Raw genomic sequence first — 20,682 nt, 5'->3', positions numbered from 1 at the left:
GGAAGGGGAATTGAAAAATAATGCACACATCTTGTGCAAGTTTGGTTCCATGCCAAAAGTCAAAGCACTGAGATTGGTTTGGGGGCAGGTTTTCATATCCAAATTCTCTAAAATTCAGGTGGTGGAAGCAAAGTTAAGATAAAACTGGAATTCAAATCTAATCTCTACCATAAAATTCATTTTTTCTAATTGTTTTGTTTTTATTTTTTTTAATGCTCACCAAATTTGAAAAGATTTTGACTGTTTAATTAAGAGAGGTTTCAGAGTAACAGCCGTGTTAGCCTGTATTCGCAAAAAGAAAAGGAGTACTTGTGGCACCTTAGAGACTAACCAATTTATTTGAGCATAAGCTTTCGTGAGCTACAGCTCACTTCATCGGATGCATACTGTGGAAACTGCAGAAGGCATTATATACACAGAGACCATGAAACAATACCTCCTCCCACACCACTCTCCTGCTGGTAATAGCTTATCTAAAGTGATCACTCTCCTTACAATGTGTATGATAATCAAGTTGGGCCATTTCCAGCACAAATCCAGGTTTTCTCACCCTCCGCCCCCCCCCACACAAACTCACTCTCCTGCTGGTAATAGCCCATCCAAAGTGACCACTCTCCCTACAATCAAGGTGGGCCATTTCCAGCACAAATCCAGGTTTTCTCACCCCCCCACACACACACAAACTCACTCTCCTGCTGGTAATAGCTCATCCAAACTGACCACTCTCCTTACAATGTGTATGATAATCAAGGTGGGCCATTTCCAGCATAAATCCAAGTTTAACCAGAACGTCTGGGGGGGGGGGGGTAGGAAAAAACAAGGGGAAATAGGCTACCTTGCATAATGACTTAGCCACTCCCAGTCTCTATTTAAGCCTAAATTAATAGTATCCAATTTGCAAATGAATTCCAATTCAGCAGTTTCTCGCTGGAGTCTGGATTTGAAGTTTTTTTGTTGTAAGATAGCGACCTTCAAGTCTGTAATTGCGTGACCAGAGAGATTGAAGTGTTCTCCGATTGGTTTATGAATGTTATAATTCTTGACATCTGATTTGTGTCCATTTATTCTTTTACGTAGAGACTGTCCAGTTTGACCAATGTACATGGCAGAGGGGCATTGCTGGCACATGATGGCATATATCACATTGGTGGATGTGCAGGTGAACGAGCCTCTGATAGTGTGGCTGATGTTATTAGGCCCTGTGATGGTGTCCCCTGAATAGATATGTGGGCACAGTTGGCAACGGGCTTTGTTGCAAGGATAGGTTCCTGGGTTAGTGGTTCTGTTGTGTGGTATGTGGTGGTTGGTGAGTATTTGCTTCAGGTTGGGGGGCTGTCTGTAGGCAAGGACTGGCCTGTCTCCCAAGATTTGTGAGAGTGTTGGGTCATCCTTCAGGATAGGTTGTAGATCCTTAATAATGTGTTGGAGGGGTTTTAGTTGGGGGCTGAAGGTGATGGCTAGTGGCGTTCTGTTATTTTCTTTGTTAGGCCTGTCCTGTAGTAGGTGACTTCTGGGAACTCTTCTGGCTCTATCAATCTGTTTCTTCACTTCCGCAGGTGGGTATTGTAGTTGTAAGAATGCTTGATAGAGATCTTGTAGGTGTTTGTCTCTGTCTGAGGGGTTGGAGCAAATGCGGTTGTATCGTAGAGCTTGGCTGTAGACGATGGATCGTGTGGTGTGATCAGGGTGAAAGCTGGAGGCATGTAGGTAGGAATAGCGGTCAGTAGGTTTCCGGTATAGGGTGGTGTTTATGTGACCATTGTTTACTAGCACTGTAGTGTCCAGGAAGTGGATCTCTTGTGTATACTGGACCAGGCTGAGGTTGATGGTGGGATGGAAATTGTTGAAATCATGGTGGAATTCCTCAAGGGCTTCTTTTCAATGGGTCCAGATGATGAAGATGTCATCAATATAGTGCAAGTAGAGTAGGGGCGTTAGGGGACGAGAGCTGAGGAAGTGTTGTTCTAAATCAGCCATAAAAATGTTGGCATACTATGGGGCCATGCGGGTACCCATAGCAGTGCCACTGATCTGAAGGTATACATTGTCCCCAAATGTAAAATAGTTATGGGTAAGGACAAAGTCACAAAGTTCAGCCACCAGGTTAGCCGTGACATTATCGGGGATAGTATTCTTGACGGCTTGTAGTCCATCTTTGTGTGGAATGTTGGTGTAGAGGGCTTCTACATCCATAGTGGCCAGGATGGTGTTATCAGGAAGATCACCAATGGATTGTAGTTTCCTCAGGAAGTCAGTGGTGTCTCAAAGGTAGCTGGGAGTGCTGGTAGCGTAGGGCCTGAGGAGGGAGTCTACATAGCCAGACAATCCTGCTGTCAGGGTGCCAATGCCTGAGATGATGGGGCACCCAGGATTTCCAGGTTTATGGATCTTGGGTAGTAGATAGAATATCCCAGGTCGGGGTTCCAGGGGTGTGTCTGTGCGGAATTGATCTTGTGCTTTTTCAGGGAGTTTCTTGAGCAAATGCTGTAGTTGCTTTTGGTAACTCTCAGTGGGATCATAGGGTAATGGCTTGTAGAAAGTGGTGTTGGAGAGCTGCCGAGCAGCCTCTTGTTCATATTCCGACCTATTCATGATGACAACAGCACCTCCTTTGTCAGCCTTTTTGATTATGATGTCAGAGTTGTTTCTGAGGCTGTGGATGGCATTGTGTTCTGCACGGCTGAGGTTATGGGGCAAGTGATGCTGTTTTTCCACAATTTCAGCTTGATTGTAGGGAGAGTGGTCACTTTGGATGAGCTATTACCAGCAGGAGAGTGAGTTTGTGTGTGTATGGGGGTGGGGGGGTGAGAAAACCTGGATTTGTGCTGGAAATGGCCCACCTTGATTTTCATACACATTGTAAGGAGAGTGGTCATTTTGGATAAGCTATTACCAGCAGGAGATTGAGTTTGTGTGTGTGGTTTTTGGGGAAAAAAGGGGGGGGGTGAGAAAACCTGGATTTGTGCTGGAAATGGCCCAACTTGATTATCATACACATTGTAAGGAGAGTGATCACTTTAGATAAGCTATTACCAACAGGAGAGTGGTGTGGGAGGAGGTATTGTTTCATGGTCTCTGTGTATATAATGCCTTCTGCAGTTTCCACAGTATGCATCCGATGAAGTGAGCTGTAGCTCACGAAAGCTTATGCTCAAATAAATTGGTTAGTCTCTAAGGTGCCACAAGTACTCCTTTTCTTTTTTTAATTAAGAGAGGGTATGATAAAGGTATACAAAATATTGTATGGTAGAGGGAAGGTAAATGTGGCCTACTGTTCATCCACTTTTGAATACAAGAACAAGGGAACATTCAATTAAATCAAAAAAGCAGCAAACTTAAAAACAATAAAAATGAATACTTGTTTACATGATACTTAATTAACTTGTGGAACCCACTGCCACAAGATCATTGTTGCCTAAATGCCCAGTTTAAAGGGATTAGCTGTATTTACAGATAATAATATCTGCAGTTACATTTTGCTTCTTAAGGCATGTTTCTGGACATAAATGACCCAATAACTGACTGGGTTTGGGAAGACATTTCCCCTATGGGCAGGCTGTTCTGTAATTCTCCACTATGAGGGATCTCTCATGTTCCTTTGAAGCTTCTAATACTAGCCACTATCTGAGACAGATAGATGTTGAGCTAGATGGACCTGGTATAGCAATTCCTGTATTCCTAAAGCATGAGAAATTTTAGCTTGAAAGGAATTTTTTAGGCTGTTATTAATGGCTGAATAGAAGGATTTAGAATTGAAGTATTCAACTTTATTACTGCAGTGCTATAATAAGAGTTGGAGCAGTGCTTTTATTTGCTTATTTGAGTATGTGGTTATATTCTTTTTATGGCTTCGCTATAAAACAGCAAGTAATTCCCAGCCAGACCTCCAAAAGCAAAAGCCCCCAAGTGGTTCTAACTGAAGAGTCAGGGCAGCTAATGCTTACATATTACAAAGCTTCTTGTCTGCGGTATGAAACAGGCTGGCTCTAAGAAAGATTCCACTTAAAGCACATAACAATGTTGTTCTGAAATCAGTACAGTAATTTCCTCCCATGGTTTGGACAGCTGGAGATTTGTCTGCTAAGAGGCTGTATCTTTTCTGCTAGTGAGGAAATGTCTGCCTGTTAACAATGACAGACTCTGAAGGATGGAGGTGAGCAACTGATCAAACCTTGGGCCCTGCCTTAGCCAAGCTAGCAAAGCCTGATATTTCTCTCTAGTCTGTTTCCATGCTTTGTCTCTTTTTTAGAGAGGTTATCCGCCCTCACTTGTCTTTACCAACAGCTTAATTCTCAAGCACAGATGTAACCCACCAATCATTGTGTTACAGGTCCCCCTCTGTGCTGACCCACAAAGGATATGAGTTGTTACAGCCACAGTTAACGAGCTCTAGCTCATGATGTAGCAGATTATACTTCTAGTCCTGGAGATCCTCTGTTCAATTCCCACTGTGTCGGTCAAGGTGGCCGTTATCATATCAGAGTAGCCACTGGCAGTAAGAAAAGGCTCTTCACCTGCTGATGAGTAGAGTCAGTCAAGGGTGAATCTTCACTCCTGAGTCTAGAGTGACTACTGTTTCTGTGACAAACTGAGACACCAGTCCTGGGGGCAGGAGTAGAAGTGTGCCATTGACTGTTCTGGGCACACCTCCTCATACCAAGGTAGGTTGGTCTTAGCAACAATGCCTCCTACTTCTTAACCAAGCAACAGTCTCTTTTCTATATGTGGAAAGACTATGGCTGCCAGCTTTTTGGAAGGAAAAATGTAGAAACACTTGCGTGCTGTTACATGTAAGCAAAAAGTCAAATAATTTGCACATAACGGTAAACTGCAGCTTTAACAAAAAAAATGCATGGATTTAGTGTTGGTGAAGACATGAGCTTGACAATGCTGCTGAATGAAGTTTTCTGTGTAACTACAAATAAAGCATGCATCAGGGCAAGCTTCTCATGCACTGGCATGCTTCACACCTGATATGAGGGGAAGGGGATTTCCTTTACATGTAGCAAGGCTCGTTCAGTCTCCATAGCCAGTGCAATTTGTGGCCTTTCTGCTGAGTAAGTGTAAAGTGTGTGTGTGTGTGTGAGTTTGTGATGTTGGAGCTGGAACTGGACCAATCTGAGTTCCCTTCTGGCCTCTGTCCCCTCATTGGCCCCTTCCCCTCACAGGGGCTCAGGTGAACAGGCTGAGGAGGAGACACTTCTCCCCGCCCCTCTCACTTGTGGGGTAGTGGAGGCAGCTTTCCTAGTGGCTTGGCAACTGCCTGCCACAGTGTTGCCAGCTCTCCTGATTTTTTCATGCATCATGGGATTTCAGCCAGGGCTGGAACCCGTCGGGTCATGTCACAAGAAGCACCAGCACCAATTTCAGACCTGCATGCGGGTGAGGAGGAAACACCTTCCAGCTGGCTGCCTTCCCCACTGCCCCACCTCCTGGGGAAGAGCAACCAATCAGATCTGCTGCAGGAGGCAGGCAGAGCTTTTTCCCACTCCCCTCAGGGGCTGACACCATCCTCACAGGAGGGGAGGGGGAAAGAGGGAGCAGCTAAAAGCCCAGCAGCTCAGGCCTCCATCCCTCCTTTCCTATGAGCAACAGGGACAGTTCCCCTGCTGCTCCCTCTTGCACTCTCCCTCCCTGTAACACCTGGCCTGGGAGGGGCAGAAGGTAGAGTGAAGAGCCTCTGGAGGCTGAAGCCACTCCCTCCCCTGTCCCCCCAGATAGAAGTGGGAGAGGGGACCCTGCTGCAGCCTCCCAGGTCTGGGAGAGGGGGTGAAGAGCCCCAGGAGGAATGCAGTTGAGGCTGGAAGGGGCAGAACTGATGTGGAGGCACAATTAATTGGTGGGTAGGGGGGGGATGAACAGATGTAGAGGTCAGGGTTCCTGCAGTAGGGGCCAAAAATCACCTCAATAAATCTGGGCGTGTTGGCAACACTAAGTGTCTCACACATGCACTGGGTGTGGGTGGGGCAGTTTGGAAATCAAAAGTCAGGCCCAAAACACTGTATAATCTTTTTTTTTGTAAAAAAAATACCTCATGGTTTGGGGGGATCTGACACATGGCTTTTGAACCTTTGTGGTTGGGAATATTGCAGCCAGATCAACAACATTGCTGCTGACACAAATCAGGGAGCCTCCCTCAATTGCTCAATGGCCACTTGAGCCTGCCCCAGCCCTGTATGTACACAGCAGGGCCCTGAAACTTTGCAGGACTCCTGCCACTCAGAATTGGGACACTCCCTGTTTTATGGGAGTGCACCATGAAAATCAGGATGGGTGACAAGGACTCATGCAGAAAACTGGCTTAACTGGAAACCTTATGAGGAAAAGGTGTCAACAAGTGATGGGCCTGGTGGGATAATCTACCTAGGTGTTTATACCAAGCTCATCGCTGTGGTATTTGCAGCTATAGGTGCACATATGCTTATCCATTCTGATGACAATTTCACCAGCTCAGCTGACTGACATTTCCTTCAGGTGGCCAGAGTCTGCCTGTGGTGCGCACAAAAATTGGGACAAAATCCTGGGACCTTTTGTATAACCATCAGGGACATTGGGACAGGCCCAGGAAACTGGGTCAATCCTGGGTTTCAGGAACACACGTTTGCCTCACTTTCAGAGAGAGAAAACTATTCTAAGGGTCTTCTCTCCCCAGTCAGATAGAAAAGATACTGCTGGGGAATTTGTCTCCTCATCCCTGGAGGTTACAAGAAAGAGGGTTTGTCCTCCAGTGATGCAAATGCAGCCTGCTGGGCCAACCAAGTTGGAACAGCTAGCAGAACAAATCAATGTTCCTGTAGCAGCTCAGTGACGCTGCCAGTGGAGTTGGTGACAGTAGCAGGCACGGAGGTCAGGAAAACACTCGGCCACATTCGGGTGACGGACGTCTGTGTGCTCAGTGGAAAATCTAGGTTTGATTTGCCCATCTTCTGGGGGTGAGGAGTGTTGTGTCACAGCTGCAAAATTTTGCTATTTTTGTCTTTGTAAAACCTTAGGCAAAACATGTATATTCATGACATTGTTAGAAAAACATTGAGTTTCACACAATTCTGTTTTGCAACAAATCACATTGTTCTTTAAACATGTTTTTAAACAGGAGTTTTTTTATGTCACAGATCTGGTAGACACCTGGCATTCTGGTGCATTTCACTGGGGTATAGTAGACTGTGAGCTAACAGGACTTTTTACTCGTCCACAACGGCAAAATGTGGAGAGTTGGTGAAAGCCAGAATGTAAGGCGTCATGGGGATTTTTATTTTTATATGAGAACTGCCTTGGAACTTTGCCCAAAACTTCCTGGCTTTGACTAGAAATACTAACATATGTAGAAAAAGTCTGTTCCTGATTATTGTGTGCTGAGCACTACACAGAGCACTGAGGTAGACAACAGCTTGCCCCATGCAGCTTACATTTTTTCCCCAACACAGTCAAAAAGAAGGAAGTTCAGGAAATCTAATAAGAGCGTGATCTTATGACCATACCAGCTCAAAGACATTTTGTTATGTTCAGAAAAGCATTGGAAATATTGGTTGTACAGCTGAATCTTCAATCTTTATAGAGTTTTACCCGTTGCTGTTGCACATCCAGTGTGTCAGTTACTGGGTCACTTATGCTCAGAGTAAACAAAGATATTTGGCTGTGCACAAGCTAGCTACACACCTCCTAAATTTTATTGCTATGTTGAGAAAAGTAGGCAGTCAAGATAAAGTGACTTCCAACATAGACTACATCTCCACTAGTGGTCACTGGTAACATGACATGTCATACTTTCACATGGATAAACCATTGTTGAACCAATTTTTTCCCTCCAATTTAATAGTTACAAATAGGCATGCTTGCCTTCCCTTTCAACTAATTTGTTTTAACAAAAATACTTTTTTGTGACCACGCAATGAAAGTGTTCCCTAGTGGCTAGAGCACTAGTTGGCCCCTGGCGTGCTGGATGACCCCGGGCAAGTCACCATACTATTTTGTGTGTCAGTTTCCCCATCTTTGAAATAGGGGTAGTGATGCTTTCCCCTTTGTAAAGCACTTTGAGATTTTACTGATGAAACATGATATATAAAAGCTAGATATTATTACTGTTATTTTACAGGAATTTATTCTTGATTTGTCATCTCTTTTAATCCCCCACAAGATTTCCACAGTGCAGAATAAGTGGAATTGTGTATTTCAAACAGTAAACTCTTCTTGAGGGAAGCTAATTGCTGTGCAGGGTGAAAGGCAGAAGTTTAAGAGCTGGTTAGGATTGATTATCATTTTCTTGGCCTTGAAAATCCATTTTTATCTCCCAGCTCTGAACTAGCACCAGAAGAGAAGAGTTCAGAAAAATAATAGGGAGTGAGAAGTGGTAGTGCCAGGATCAGTAAGTAGCTAGCATTTGTTACCTCTTGGCCTGAATAGTTAGCCAATATTCAGAGCCTTGCTGGGTTGTTTCCATTAGGAGGAAATATTGATTATGAATCAGGTTATTCTTTGGTGCAATCCTGTTTATTTACAAAGTACACAAAGTCCTGGTTCCCTGAACACAGTAGAAACAAACACAATTTCCAGACCTGCCTTTCCAGCCAGTCCTGTGCCTCATGGAGCAGGGCCATGCTCACCACTGCTTCTGTGGCTTTTTGCTGCCTTTCTCTTTCTTTTTGGTTGCTTTCAGCTCTCTGCAACGAATCAAAGACCCAGCCTCTGTGTTTGCAATCCGTCCCCAGGAAAAAAACTCTCAGCCAGCAGGGTTTAGTGTCTGGTCAGCCTTGCATATGGCTAGTGCCTTGGACAGTGGCTTCCATTGTCTCCAGGTATCTTAGTCCATTAAAGTAGCTTAATTGCTTCTGCCATGTTGCCTGAATGAAGGGTGGGTAGCACGCTCATCACTTTTAACCAGATCTGTGGTAGCCTAGAGATCAGACATGGCCAATGGCAACCATTAATACCTTCCAGCCTAACAATATTTGAAGTCTGTTCTGGCATCCATTTGCCCTGAATCCGTGCAACTTTTGTGCACACTTCAGGGGATACAGTTGACTCTCTTAGACTACAATCTGTGTAAAAGTGCACAACTGCTATTTGCTTTGTTCCCTTTTCTGGTTGAAACAAAGGGAATGCCTGTGACCTTATTTGAATGCATACACAATCAGATGCTTGTCAGTGCATGGCCACTAGCTCAGAGATTAATTGGTCTGAAACCAGTTCACTGTTGTAGAAGATTCACACAGAGAAAACAGAACCAGAAGAAGAAGGGGGATTCATGGAAGGGAGTTCAGTAGACACGACAACTCCAAGAAGATCAGGCAGTGAAGGTGAGGCAAACTCAGTGAGAGATTTCAGTTTAAACACACTGTCGAATATTACTAGGCCAGTCATGTATTTCCATGTCCCCATTGAGACTGGCAGTGTGAAATCAAATAAAGGAATGCTGGCCAAAAAGAACACTAGCTAAGAGAATTCCAAGGTGACAACTCTTTGAAAGTCTTTCAAATACTTCTATGAAGAAGTGGAGCACCATCAAAAAACCTTTAAGAGGTCAGGTTTACCCTGAATGGTAATTTTCTTTCTGCTTTGTTTGATTCTAACCAGCTTGAATAAGGACAGTCAATTGATACCGCAGTCATAATACTGACATTGGGTTCTGTGAAGGGAATCCAGCAGCCTGGATTAACAATAGAAGTTCTGTTTTGTGTGGAATTGCAAGAATGAGGATTTTCCCCTCCAAATCACTTCTTAGAGTCTGTGAAGCACAAACAATTTAGCAACAGTCAATTCTCTGGCCAAGAATCTCAGAACACTTGTACGAATTCTTTTTCCAAACATATAAAAACTTCCCACTCATCACCACCACCTCCAAATAATCATTTTCAGTGTGCTGGGTCCTGCATGCCACTTAGCAAAAAACTACTAATACCAACCCTGGTTTCTTGGTGGTAGTGGTTTGGTTTGGTTTGGTTTGGTTTTTTATATTGATGCTTGCTAGCAGTTTGCTCATACTGTACTCTTAATTTACATTATGTACAGGTCCAGCCAACACTGACCATGACATTTATTTCATTTAGTGGTGATCCATATTGACGAATTAGAAATCATCTATGCATGTCACGTTGTGTAAATTAATCTGGTCAGTTAAGCTTTGAAAACGTAATCATCTTGGTTCCCCCTGTCAAATCTTGAAACCATTTCAAATCTAATCATTCATTTACAGGACACCTTTCCTAGCTCCCACTGAGGAATGGCATACTCTGTAATGGTTCCTAGAATATGCAAGTTCTAGTTTTGAAGACCCCAGACAGCATGGAGGAAGGCACCTCTCTACAAATTTGGCTATTCCTGTTTGCATGGGCTGCAGGGCATGGCCACAGTTCAGGATGGCAGTTTCCTAGCAGTTACAAGCTGGTCCTGATTGTTTTAGAAAGAAAATTAAATTTGCAGTTCCCCCAGTAACACCTTGTGATTTATTCGGGGACAAATCTGGATTGAAACAGGTCCAAGTTTCTCTTTTGTGAAGCAGAAGGGAAGTATAAGTAGATACTATAGTCACTCATATGAGTAAGCCAGGAATTCATGAAGTGATTCATAAATCATTATAAAGACTACTAAAGTCTACTAAAAAGGATCCCTGTCTAGCTATACAAAGTGTTGTATTATCTTTGGGAGGTTTTTTAGATGTGAAATCAAATGTGAAATCTTTAAAACTGTGCTTTTCATTTTAAGTCTTTGAAAAGGATTTTTTCCCTGTTGTTGGCTGACGGTTAAAACCATTTTTCATTGATTAGTTTTCACAAATGAATTTTGAAAACACAGAGGATGATATCCCACGATTCTTTAAATAATAATGTAAAAAAAGACCAGTGTGTGCATTGTTGCTGATCTCTGGCAGCAAATCAATAATCTTTCTGTGTGAGTGCTATCCAGAAAACTAACCCCAGTCTTTCCTCTTTCTTGGGAAACCTGTAATCCTGCAGTTGTAGCGCTTTTTTAAAGCCCTCTTATATTTTCTTTCATAAACACTTACTTATATTTCTTCTTTTGTTAGCCTCAATTGTTACTGCAAAATACACATACCTCATCCCCACATTCCTTTGCATGTATTTTAAATGTATAGTGCAGAAGTTACCTGCAGCAGCAAAAATACGTGACGTGCTATAGACTGAGTTACTCATGTCTACACTACGAAATTAGGTTGATTTTATAGAAGTCGATTTTTAGAAATCGATTTTATACAGTCGATTGTGTATGTCCCCACTAAGTGCATTAAGTCAGTGGAATGTGTCCTCAATACTGTGGCTAGCATCGACTTACGGAGCAGTGCACTGTGGGTAGTTATCCCACAGTTCCGCAGTCTCCGCTGCCATTGGAATTCCGTGTTAAGCTCCCAATGCCTGATGGGGGGGAAAAACATTGTTGCGGGTGGTTTTGGGTACATGTTGTCAGTCGCCCCGCCCTCCTTCCCTCCGTGAAAGCAACGACAGACAATCGCTTCACGCCTTTTTCCCTGGGTTACCCGTGCAGACGCCATAGCACGGCAAGCATGGAGTCCGCTCAACTCACCGCTGCTGTTGGGAGCATTGTAAACACCTCACACATTATGCTGCAGTATGTGCAGAACCAGGCTAAGAGACGCCAGCATCAGGACGATTGTGATGAGGTCATGGACACAGACATTCCTGCAAGCGTGGGCTGTGGCAATTGGGACATCATGGTGGCCGTGGGGCTGGTTGATACAGTGGAACACCAATTCTGGGCCTGGCAAACAAGCACAGACTGGTGGGACCTCATAGTGTTGCAGGTATGGGATGATTCACAGTGACTGCGAAACTTTCACATGCGTAAGGCCACTTTCCTTGAACTTTGTGAGTTGTTTTCCCCCGCCCTGAAGCACAGGAATACCAAGATGAGAGCTGCCCTGACAGTTGAGAAGTGAGTGGTGATAGCCCTGTGGAAGCTTGCAATGCCTGACTGCTACCCGTCAGTCGGGAATCAATTTGGAGTGGGCAAGTCTACTGTGGGGACTGCTGTGATCCAAGTAGCCAATGCAATCACTGACCTTCTGCTAACAAGGGTAGTGACTCTAGGAAATGTGCAGGTTATAGTGGATGGCTTTGCTGCAATGGGATTCCCTAACTGTGGTGGGGCGATAAATGGAACGCATATCCCTATCTTGGCACCGGACCACCTTGCCAACCAGTACATAAACCACAAGGGGTACTTCTCAATGGTGCTGCAAGCACTGGTGGATCACAAGGGACATTTCACTGACATCCACGTGGGATGGCCAGGAAGGTGCATGATGCTCGCATCTTTAGGAACTCCAGGCTGTTCGAGCAGTTGCAAGAAGGGACTTACTTCCAATCCCCATTACCGTTAGAGATGTTGAAATGCCAGTATTCAGAGTAACAGCCATGTTAGTCTGTATTCGCAAAAAGAAAAGGAGTACTTGTGGCACCTTAGAGACTAACCAATTTATTTGAGCATAAGCTTTCGTGAGCATCCGATGAAGTGAGCTCACGAAAGCTTATGCTCAAATAAATTGGTTAGTCTCTAAGGTGCCACAAGTACTCCTTTTCTTTTTGCGAAATGCCAGTAGTTATCCTTGGGGACCCAGCCTACCCCTTGCTCCCATGGCTCATGAAGCCGTATACAGGCAGCCTGGACAGTAGTAAGGAGCAGTTCAACTATAGGCTGAGCAAGTGCAGAATGGTGGTAGAATGTGCCTTTGGACATTTAAAAGCTCGCTGGTGCTGTTTGCTGACTAGGTTAGACCTCAGTGCAACCAAGATTCCCATTGTTATTGCTGCTTGCTGTGTGCTCCATAATATCTGTGAGAGTAAGGGGGAGACATTTATGGCGGGGTGGGAGGTTGAGGCAAATCGCTTGGCAGCCAATTTTGAGCTATCAGACACCAGGGCGATTAGAAAAGCACAGCTAGGCGTGCTGCGCATCAGAGAGGCTTTGAAAAGCAGTTTCATGACTGGCCAGGCTACGGTGTGACAGTTGTGTGTGTTTCTCCTTGCTGCAAACCCGCCCCCTTTGTTGATTTTAATTCCCTGTAAGCCAACCACCCTCCCCGCTTCGATCACAGCTGGCAAAGGAAATAAAGTAACTATTGTTTTGAAACCATGCATTCTTTCTTTATTAATTCAAAAAAAAGTGAGATAACTGACAAGGTAGCCCTGGTGGGGTGGGGTGCGGGAGGAGGGAAGAACAAGGCCACATTGCTTATTGTAGCCACACTACAAATCAGAACTGTTTGAATGACAGCCTTCTGTTGCTTGGGCCATCCTCTGGAGTGGAGTGGCTGGGTGCCCGAAGCTCTCCCCCCCGCCCCCGCGTTCTTGGGCATCTGGGTGAGGAGGACATGGAACTTAGGGAGGAGGGCAGGCGGTTATACAATGGATGCAGCGGGGGGCTGTGCTCTTGTTGGCTTTCCTGCAGCTCTAACAGACGCTTCATCATGTCCGTTTGCTCCCCCATTAGCCTCAGCATCGCCTCCTGTCTCTGCTCTTTGCACTCACTTAAGGCTTTCCTGGCCTCCGCCACTGAAAGCCTCCATGCACTAAGTTGTACCCTATCAATGCAGGAGGACTGCATGAGCTCGGAAAACATGTCATCGTGAGTGTGGTTTTTTTCACCTTCTAATCTGCGATAACCTCAGGGACAGAGATGATAGGGGGAGCATAGAAACATTTGCACCTGGGGGGAGATAAAAAGGGAGAGTAAAATTTAAGATGATACATTTCTGAGAACAAAAGGGAGACTCTTTCACAGTGAATCAAGCAATTCACAGCAGACAGCATATGTGCTTTAGGTACAAGGTCGCATTTTGCCTTTTATATTGAGCGCCTGCTGGTATGGTGACACATCACACACGGCTGGGCAACAGAATTTGGTTTCCAGGCAGCCATGGTAAGCCTTTTGGTACACGGGGTTGGCTTCTTACGCCTTCATAACATGTGGGAATGGTTTCAAACTGCAGCGCCATCCTTTCCCATAGCAAGCAATGCCGACTGGTTTTCACATTTAAAAGGAGGGGCTGCGGTTTTCGGGTGGATGTGCAGCACACACCTCCGCCCACCCCACCACATGGCTATTCTCTGGGATGATCCCTTTTAGCCATGCACAAACAACACAGCATGAATGGGGTCCTTTTACTGTTCCCTTACAAAAATTCCCCTATTTCAACCAGGTGACCATGAATGATATCACTGTCCTGAGGCTAACACAGAAAGATAAAGACCAAATGTTGCTTGAATGCGACCAAAACCCAGGACCATTTGCTGCCATGCTTTGTGCTGCAGTGATAGACTACTTGCTACTGGCTTGGTGTGGTAAAGTGTCCTACTGTGGAGAATGAAATAAGGCAGCCCTCCCCATAAATCTTCTGCAAAGGCTTTCAGAGTACCTCCAGGAGAGCTTCATAGAGATATCTCTGGAGGATTCCCGCTCCATCCTGAGACATGTTAACAGACAGCAGAGCCAAGAGGCCAGTGAAGAAGCTTTGCAACATGTGACCTCCAGAAGAAGAAGGGGGAATGTCCAGGTACCAGCAACGCAGACACAGGTAAGTAACCATTTTCATATTCTCTCCACAGGTACCATTGCGGAGAGTGGACCAGATGATACGTCTTGGGGGGGGAGCAGAAGGAGACTCCACTGGTTGGAAGGCATGAGATGCGATGTCCTGAGGTTGGGGGTTCCACGACTACCACTCCCAAGAGAAGGAGGCAGGTGGTGGTGGTCGGGGACTCTCTCCTCAGGGGGACTGAGTCATCTATCTGCCGCCCTGACCGGGAAAACAGAGAAGTCTGCTGCTTGCCAGGAGCTAAGATTCGCGATGTGACGGAGAGACTGCCGAGACCAATAAAGCCCTCAGATCGCTACCCCTTCCTGCTTCTCCACGTGGGCACCAATGATACTGCCAAGAATGACCTTGAGCGGATCACTGCAGACTACATGGCTCTGGGAAGAAGGATAAAGGAGTTTGAGGTGCAAGTGGTGTTCTCGTCCATCCTCCCCGTGAAAGGAAAAGGCCGGGGTAGGGACCGTCAAATCGTGGAAGTCAACGAATGGCTACACAGGTGGTGTCGGAGAGAAGGCTTTGGATTCTTTGACCATGGGATGGTGTTCCATGAAGGAGGAGTGCTGGGCAGAGACGGGCTCCACCTAACGAAGAGAGGGAAGAGCATCTTTGTGAGCAGGCTGGCTAACCTAGTGAGGAGGGCTTTAAACTAGGTTCACCGGGGGAAGGAGACCAAAGCCCTGAGGTAAGTGGGCAAGCAGGATACCGGGAGGAAGCACAGGCAGGAACGTCTGTGAGGGGAGGGCTCCTACCTCATACTGAGAATGAGGGGCGATCAGCAGGTTATCTCAAGTGCCTATATACAAATGCACAAAGCCTTGGAAACAAGCAGGGAGAACTGGAGGTCCTGGTGAAGACAAGGAATTATGACGTGATTGGAATAACAGAGACTTTGTGGGATAACTCACATGACTGGAGTACTGTCGTGGATGGTTATAAACTGTTCAGGAAGGACAGGCAGGGCAGAAAAGGTGGGGGAGTAGCACTGTATGTAAGGGAGCAGTATGACTGCTCAGAGCTCCGGTATGAAACTGCAGAAAAACCTGAGTGTCTCTGGATTAAGTTTAGAAGTGTGAGCAACAAGAGTGATGTAGTGGTGGGAGTCTGCTATAGACCACCGGACCAGGGGGATGAGGTGGATGAGGCTTTCTTCCGGCAACTCGCAGAAGCTACTAGATCGCACGCCCTGGTTCTCATGGGCGACTTTAATCATCCTGATATCTGCTGGGAGAGCACTACAGCGGTGCACAGACAATCTAGGAAGTTTTTGGAAAATGTAGGGGACAATTTCCTGGTGCAAGTGCTGGAGGAGCCAACTAGGGGGGAGAGCTTTTCTTGACCTGCTGCTCACAAACCGGGAAGAATTAGTAGGTGAAGCAAAAGTGGATGGGAATCTGGGAGGCAGTGACCATGAGTTGGTTGAGTTCAGGATCCTGACACAGGGAAGAAAGGTAAGCAGCAGAATACGGACCCTGGACTTCAGGAAAGCAGACTTCGACTCCCTCAGGGAACTGATGGGTAGGATCCCCTGGGGGAATAACATGAGGGGGAACGGAGTCCAGGAGAGCTGGCTGTATTTCAAAGAATCCCTATTGAGGTTACAGGGACAAACCATCCCGATGTGTCGAAAGAATAGTAAATATGGCAGGCGACCAGGTTGGCTTAACAGTGAAATCCTTGCGGATCTTAAACATAAAAAAGAAGCTTACAAGAAGTGGAAGATTGGACAAATGACCAGGGAAGAGTATAAAAATGTTGCTTGGGCATGTAGGAATGAAATCAGGAGGGCCAAATCGCACCTGGAGCTGCAGCTAGCAAGAGATGTTAAGAGTAACAAGAAGGGTTTCTTCAGGTATGTTGGCAACAAGAAGAAAGCCAAGGAAAGTGTGGGACCCTTACTGAATGAGGGAGGCAACCTAGTGACAGAGGATGTGGAAAAAGCTAATGTACTCAATGCTCTTTTTGCCTCTGTCTTCATGAACAAGGTCAGCTCCCAGACTGCTGGGCAACACAGCATGGGGAGTAGGTGGCCAGCCCTCTGTGGAGAAAGAAGTGGTTAGGGACTATTTAGAAAAGCTGGACGTGCACAAGTCCATGGGGCCGGATGCGTTGCATCCGAGAGTGCTAAAAGAGTTGGCGGCTGTGATTGCAGAGCCATTGGCCATTATCTTTGAAAACTCATGGTGATCAGGGGAAGTCCCAGATGACTGGAAAAAGGCTAATGTAGTGCCCGTCTTTAAAAAAGGGAAGAAGGAGGATCCTGGGAACTACAGGCCAGTCAGCCTCACCTCAGTCCCCGGAAAAATCATGGAGCAGGTCCTCAAGGAATCAATCCTGAAGCACTTACACGAGAGGAAAGTGATCAGGAACAGTCAGCATGGATTCACCAAGGGAAGGTCATACCTGACTAATCTAATCGCCTTCTATGATGAGATTACTGGTTCTGTGGATGAAGGGAAAGCAGTGGATGTATTGTTTCTTGACTTTAGCAAAGCTTTTGACACGGTCTCCCACAGTATTCTTGTCAGCAAGTTAAAGAAGTATGGGCTGGATGAATGCATTATAAGGTGGGTAGAAAGTTGGCTAGATTGTCGGGCTCAACGGGTAGTGATCAATGGCTCCATGTCTAGATGGCAGCCGGTATCAAGTGGAGTGCCCCAAGGGTCGGTCCTGGGGCCGGTTTTGTTCAATATCTTCATAAATGATCTGGAGGATGGTGTGGATTGCACTCTCAGCAAGTTTGCGGATGATACTAAACTAGGAGGAGTGGTAGATACGGTGGCAGGTAGGGATAGGATACAGAGGGACCTAGACAAATTGGAGGATTGGGCCGAAAGAAATCTGATGAGGTTCAACAAGGATAAGTGCAGGGTCCTGCACTTAGGACGGAAGAATCCAATGCAACGCTACAGACTAGGGACCGAATGGCTAGGCAGCAGTTCTGTGGAAAAGGACCTAGGGGTGACAGTGGACGAGAAGCTGGATATGAGTCAACAGTGTGCCCTTGTTGCCAAGAAGGCCAATGGCATTTTGGGATATATAAGTAGGGGCATAGCCAGCAGATCGAGGGACGTGATCGTTCCCCTCTATTCGACATTGGTGAGGCCTCATCTGGAGTACTGTGTCCAGTTTTGGGCCCCCCACTACAAGAAGGATGTGGATAAATTGGAGAGAGTCCAGCAAAGGGCAACAAAAATTATTAGGGGTCTGGAGCACATGACTTATGAGGAGAGGCTGAGGGAACTGGGATTGTTTAGTCTGCAGAAGAGAAGAATGAGGGGGGATTTGATAGCTGCTTTCAACTACCTGAGACGTGGTTCCAAAGAGGATGGTTCTAGACTATTCTCAGTGGTAGAAGATGACAGGACAAGGAGTAATGGTCTCAAGTTGCAGTGGGGGAGGTTTAGGTTGGATATTAGGAAAAACTTTTTCACTAGGAGGGTGGTGAAACACTGGAATGCGTTACCTCGGGAGGTGGTAGAATCTCCTTCCTTAGAAGTTTTTAAGGTCAGGCTTGACAAAGCCCTGGCTGGGATGATTTAGTTGGGGATTGGTCCTGCTTTGAGCAGGGGGTTGGACTAGATGACCTCCTGAGGTCCCTTCCAACCCTGATATTCTATGATTCTATGACTTTTCCAGTAGCTGTACTGGCCACGAATGCATCCCAATTCTTCAGGACAAATCAAATATTAAACACTATTGCTTTTAAACCTTGTACTGTAGTTAAAAATGTGCACTCACCAGAGCTGCCTTCTCCGGCTTCAGGGTCGGGGATCCCGCCTTGGGAGGGTATTGGCTCCAGGGTGATGAAAAGGTCCTGGCTGCCGGGGAGAACTGATTCACCTCTTGCCTGCTATGCATTCTCCTCCTCCTCTTCCTCATCCACAAAATCCTCCTCTCTGTTGCGTGAGACTCCCCCCTTGCAGGTGTCCACGAACAGTGGTGGGGTAGTGGTAGGGTCTCCCCCCCCCGAATGCCATGCAGCTGATCATAGAAGCGGCATGTATGGGGCTCTGACCCGGAGTGACCGTTTGCCTCCTTTGTCTTTTGGTAGGCTTGCCTGAGCTCCTTAACTTTCATGCTGCACTGCTGTGTGTCCCTGTTGTAGCCTCTCTCCACCATGCCCTGTGCGATTTTGGCATATAAATTAGCATTTCTTCTTTTTGATCAGAATTCAGCCTGCACAGATTCTTCTCCCCATTCAGCAATCAGATCCAGTGTCTCCATTTCGGTCCATGCTGGCGCTCGTTTGTGATTCTGGGAGGACTGCATGGTCACCTGTGCTGCTGAGCTCGCCACACTGACCAAACAGGAAATGAAATTCAAAATTTCCCAGGGCTTTTCCTGTGTACCTGGCTAGTGCATCAGAGTTCAAAGTGCTGTCCAGAGTGGTCACATTGGAGCATTCTGGGATAGCTCCCGGAGGTCAATACCATCGAATTGCATCCGCATTACCCCAAATTCAACCCAGCAAGGTCGATTTTAGCGCTACTCCCCTTGCCGGGGAGGAGTACAGAAGTTGATTTTAAGAGCCCTTTAGGTCGACAGAACGGGGTTGGTTGTGTAGACGCATTCATTTTAAAATCGACCTAACGCGGCTAAATTCGACCTAACCTCGTAGTGTAGACCAGGGCTCAGTAAGCACTTCATAATTTATCCCATTACTGGTTGTATTTCTATAGTTTTTCCTGTACAGACACATCTTTTTAGTAATAAATTTGAGTTTATATGTAAATGTAGAAGCAATACAGAGACAAACTAAATTGTAACTAATAAGAAACAAAAGGACTACTCAATGAAAGCAAATAGAACAAGCAGTAAAGCATACACGGTTCACTTGAAATTTGCTATAATGTTAACATGAACTATGGATCAGCCAAAAATTAGTAAATGGGTTCCATATAAGGTCCAAGTCATGCAGAAGATGTTTGATAGAAATCTCTTCTCTGTTAAATCAGAAGAACTCAGGTGTCTTGGATTTAAATATGCTTTCCCATGTGATGCAGGTGTATTCTGTGGTAAGATTACTATAATTATAGCTCCTACTGTATTATTTGTGAGACTATAGCCTTCTTCCATTGTTGCCTAGAAAATACTATTTGTTGCTGGGTAGGCAACATGTATTGAGCGTGGTCATGTGAGTCAAGGAAGCCAAGCCTTGTAACCTCTCTACACCTCGGCTTCCCATCTTCAATGGGAATATTACTTATCTACTTTGTAAAGAGCTTAAGATGTACAATTCAAAGGGGTTGTTGTTGTTATTGCTAACATGGCTCAGACCCTTCCAGGAGGCCCATAAATATATCCAGGTAAATAACCCATCCCCTTATAGTAGCAGAAGTAATCATATGTTTTAGGCCCTATCTTCTGGAGTGTTGCAGTCCTTTTCCCTGCTGAACCAAAGCCTTAGCTCAGGAAATGCCCAAGGTTTGGAAGTTCATAAACTGGATCCAGATCCAAATTTTGATAAGCTCAGGCTCATCTCCATTTGAAATCATTTAACACTGCAAGATCTCCATGAAAACTGACGTTGTCTGTTTTATATTGGTTTAAGATCATTTATTTCAAAATATTTGAATATAAAGTGGAAAAATTTCCAAGAGCTGTTAGAGCATCATATGCAACAGAAAACAATACTTAATAAAAGGACTTGGGACTGATCCTACACTGCTTCTGCCCAGCATTTCTTCTTTTAGGCAATGCCCCACCCCCCATCAACCACTCCCTGTGCCCCTTAGAAGCACTGGAATTGACTGGTTACAGCCCTTCTAAAAAGGAAGGACTGTCATTTGTCAACTGGCATCACATTGCCTCCCCACAATACAGTCCTGCAATTTAGCAGTGGCCCTGATGTCAGGTATCCCATCTAAGTATCTATATGACCCTCATCACCGGACTGTCAAACAGAACACATGTTCTGCCTGAGCTTCTCCCCTGGAAGTTGAGGAGTTTGCCTGGTAGAAGCTTCAGACTGGGTTTTCATTGTTGTTTATCAGGTGTAATTTATCCATCTAATTTGAGAAACTGGATCGTGACGGAGTGTTTAGGACTGCACTCTATTCTTTTAGAAATCTGTATCAGTGCCCATTTTTAAAGCACTTTGGTGATTTAAATAATTT

General features: G+C 45.5%; 1 protein-coding gene and 1 pseudogene across 1 annotated transcript in view; one reads left to right on the top strand and one right to left on the bottom strand.

Annotated features, from left to right (window-relative positions):
* Positions 1-20,682, top strand: part of GLIS3 (GLIS family zinc finger 3) — a 259,122-nt gene that overhangs the window by 219,674 nt on the left and 18,766 nt on the right. The window lies entirely within an intron of this gene.
* Positions 8,466-18,835, bottom strand: LOC141987902 (myb/SANT-like DNA-binding domain-containing protein 7; annotated as a pseudogene).

The sequence above is a fragment of the Natator depressus genome, chromosome 5 (genome assembly GCF_965152275.1).
Source record: "Natator depressus isolate rNatDep1 chromosome 5, rNatDep2.hap1, whole genome shotgun sequence".
In the NCBI taxonomy this organism is placed as follows: Eukaryota; Metazoa; Chordata; order Testudines; family Cheloniidae; genus Natator; species Natator depressus.
Note: the sequence above shows the minus strand (reverse complement) of the source record. Positions and strands in the feature narration are given on the sequence as shown.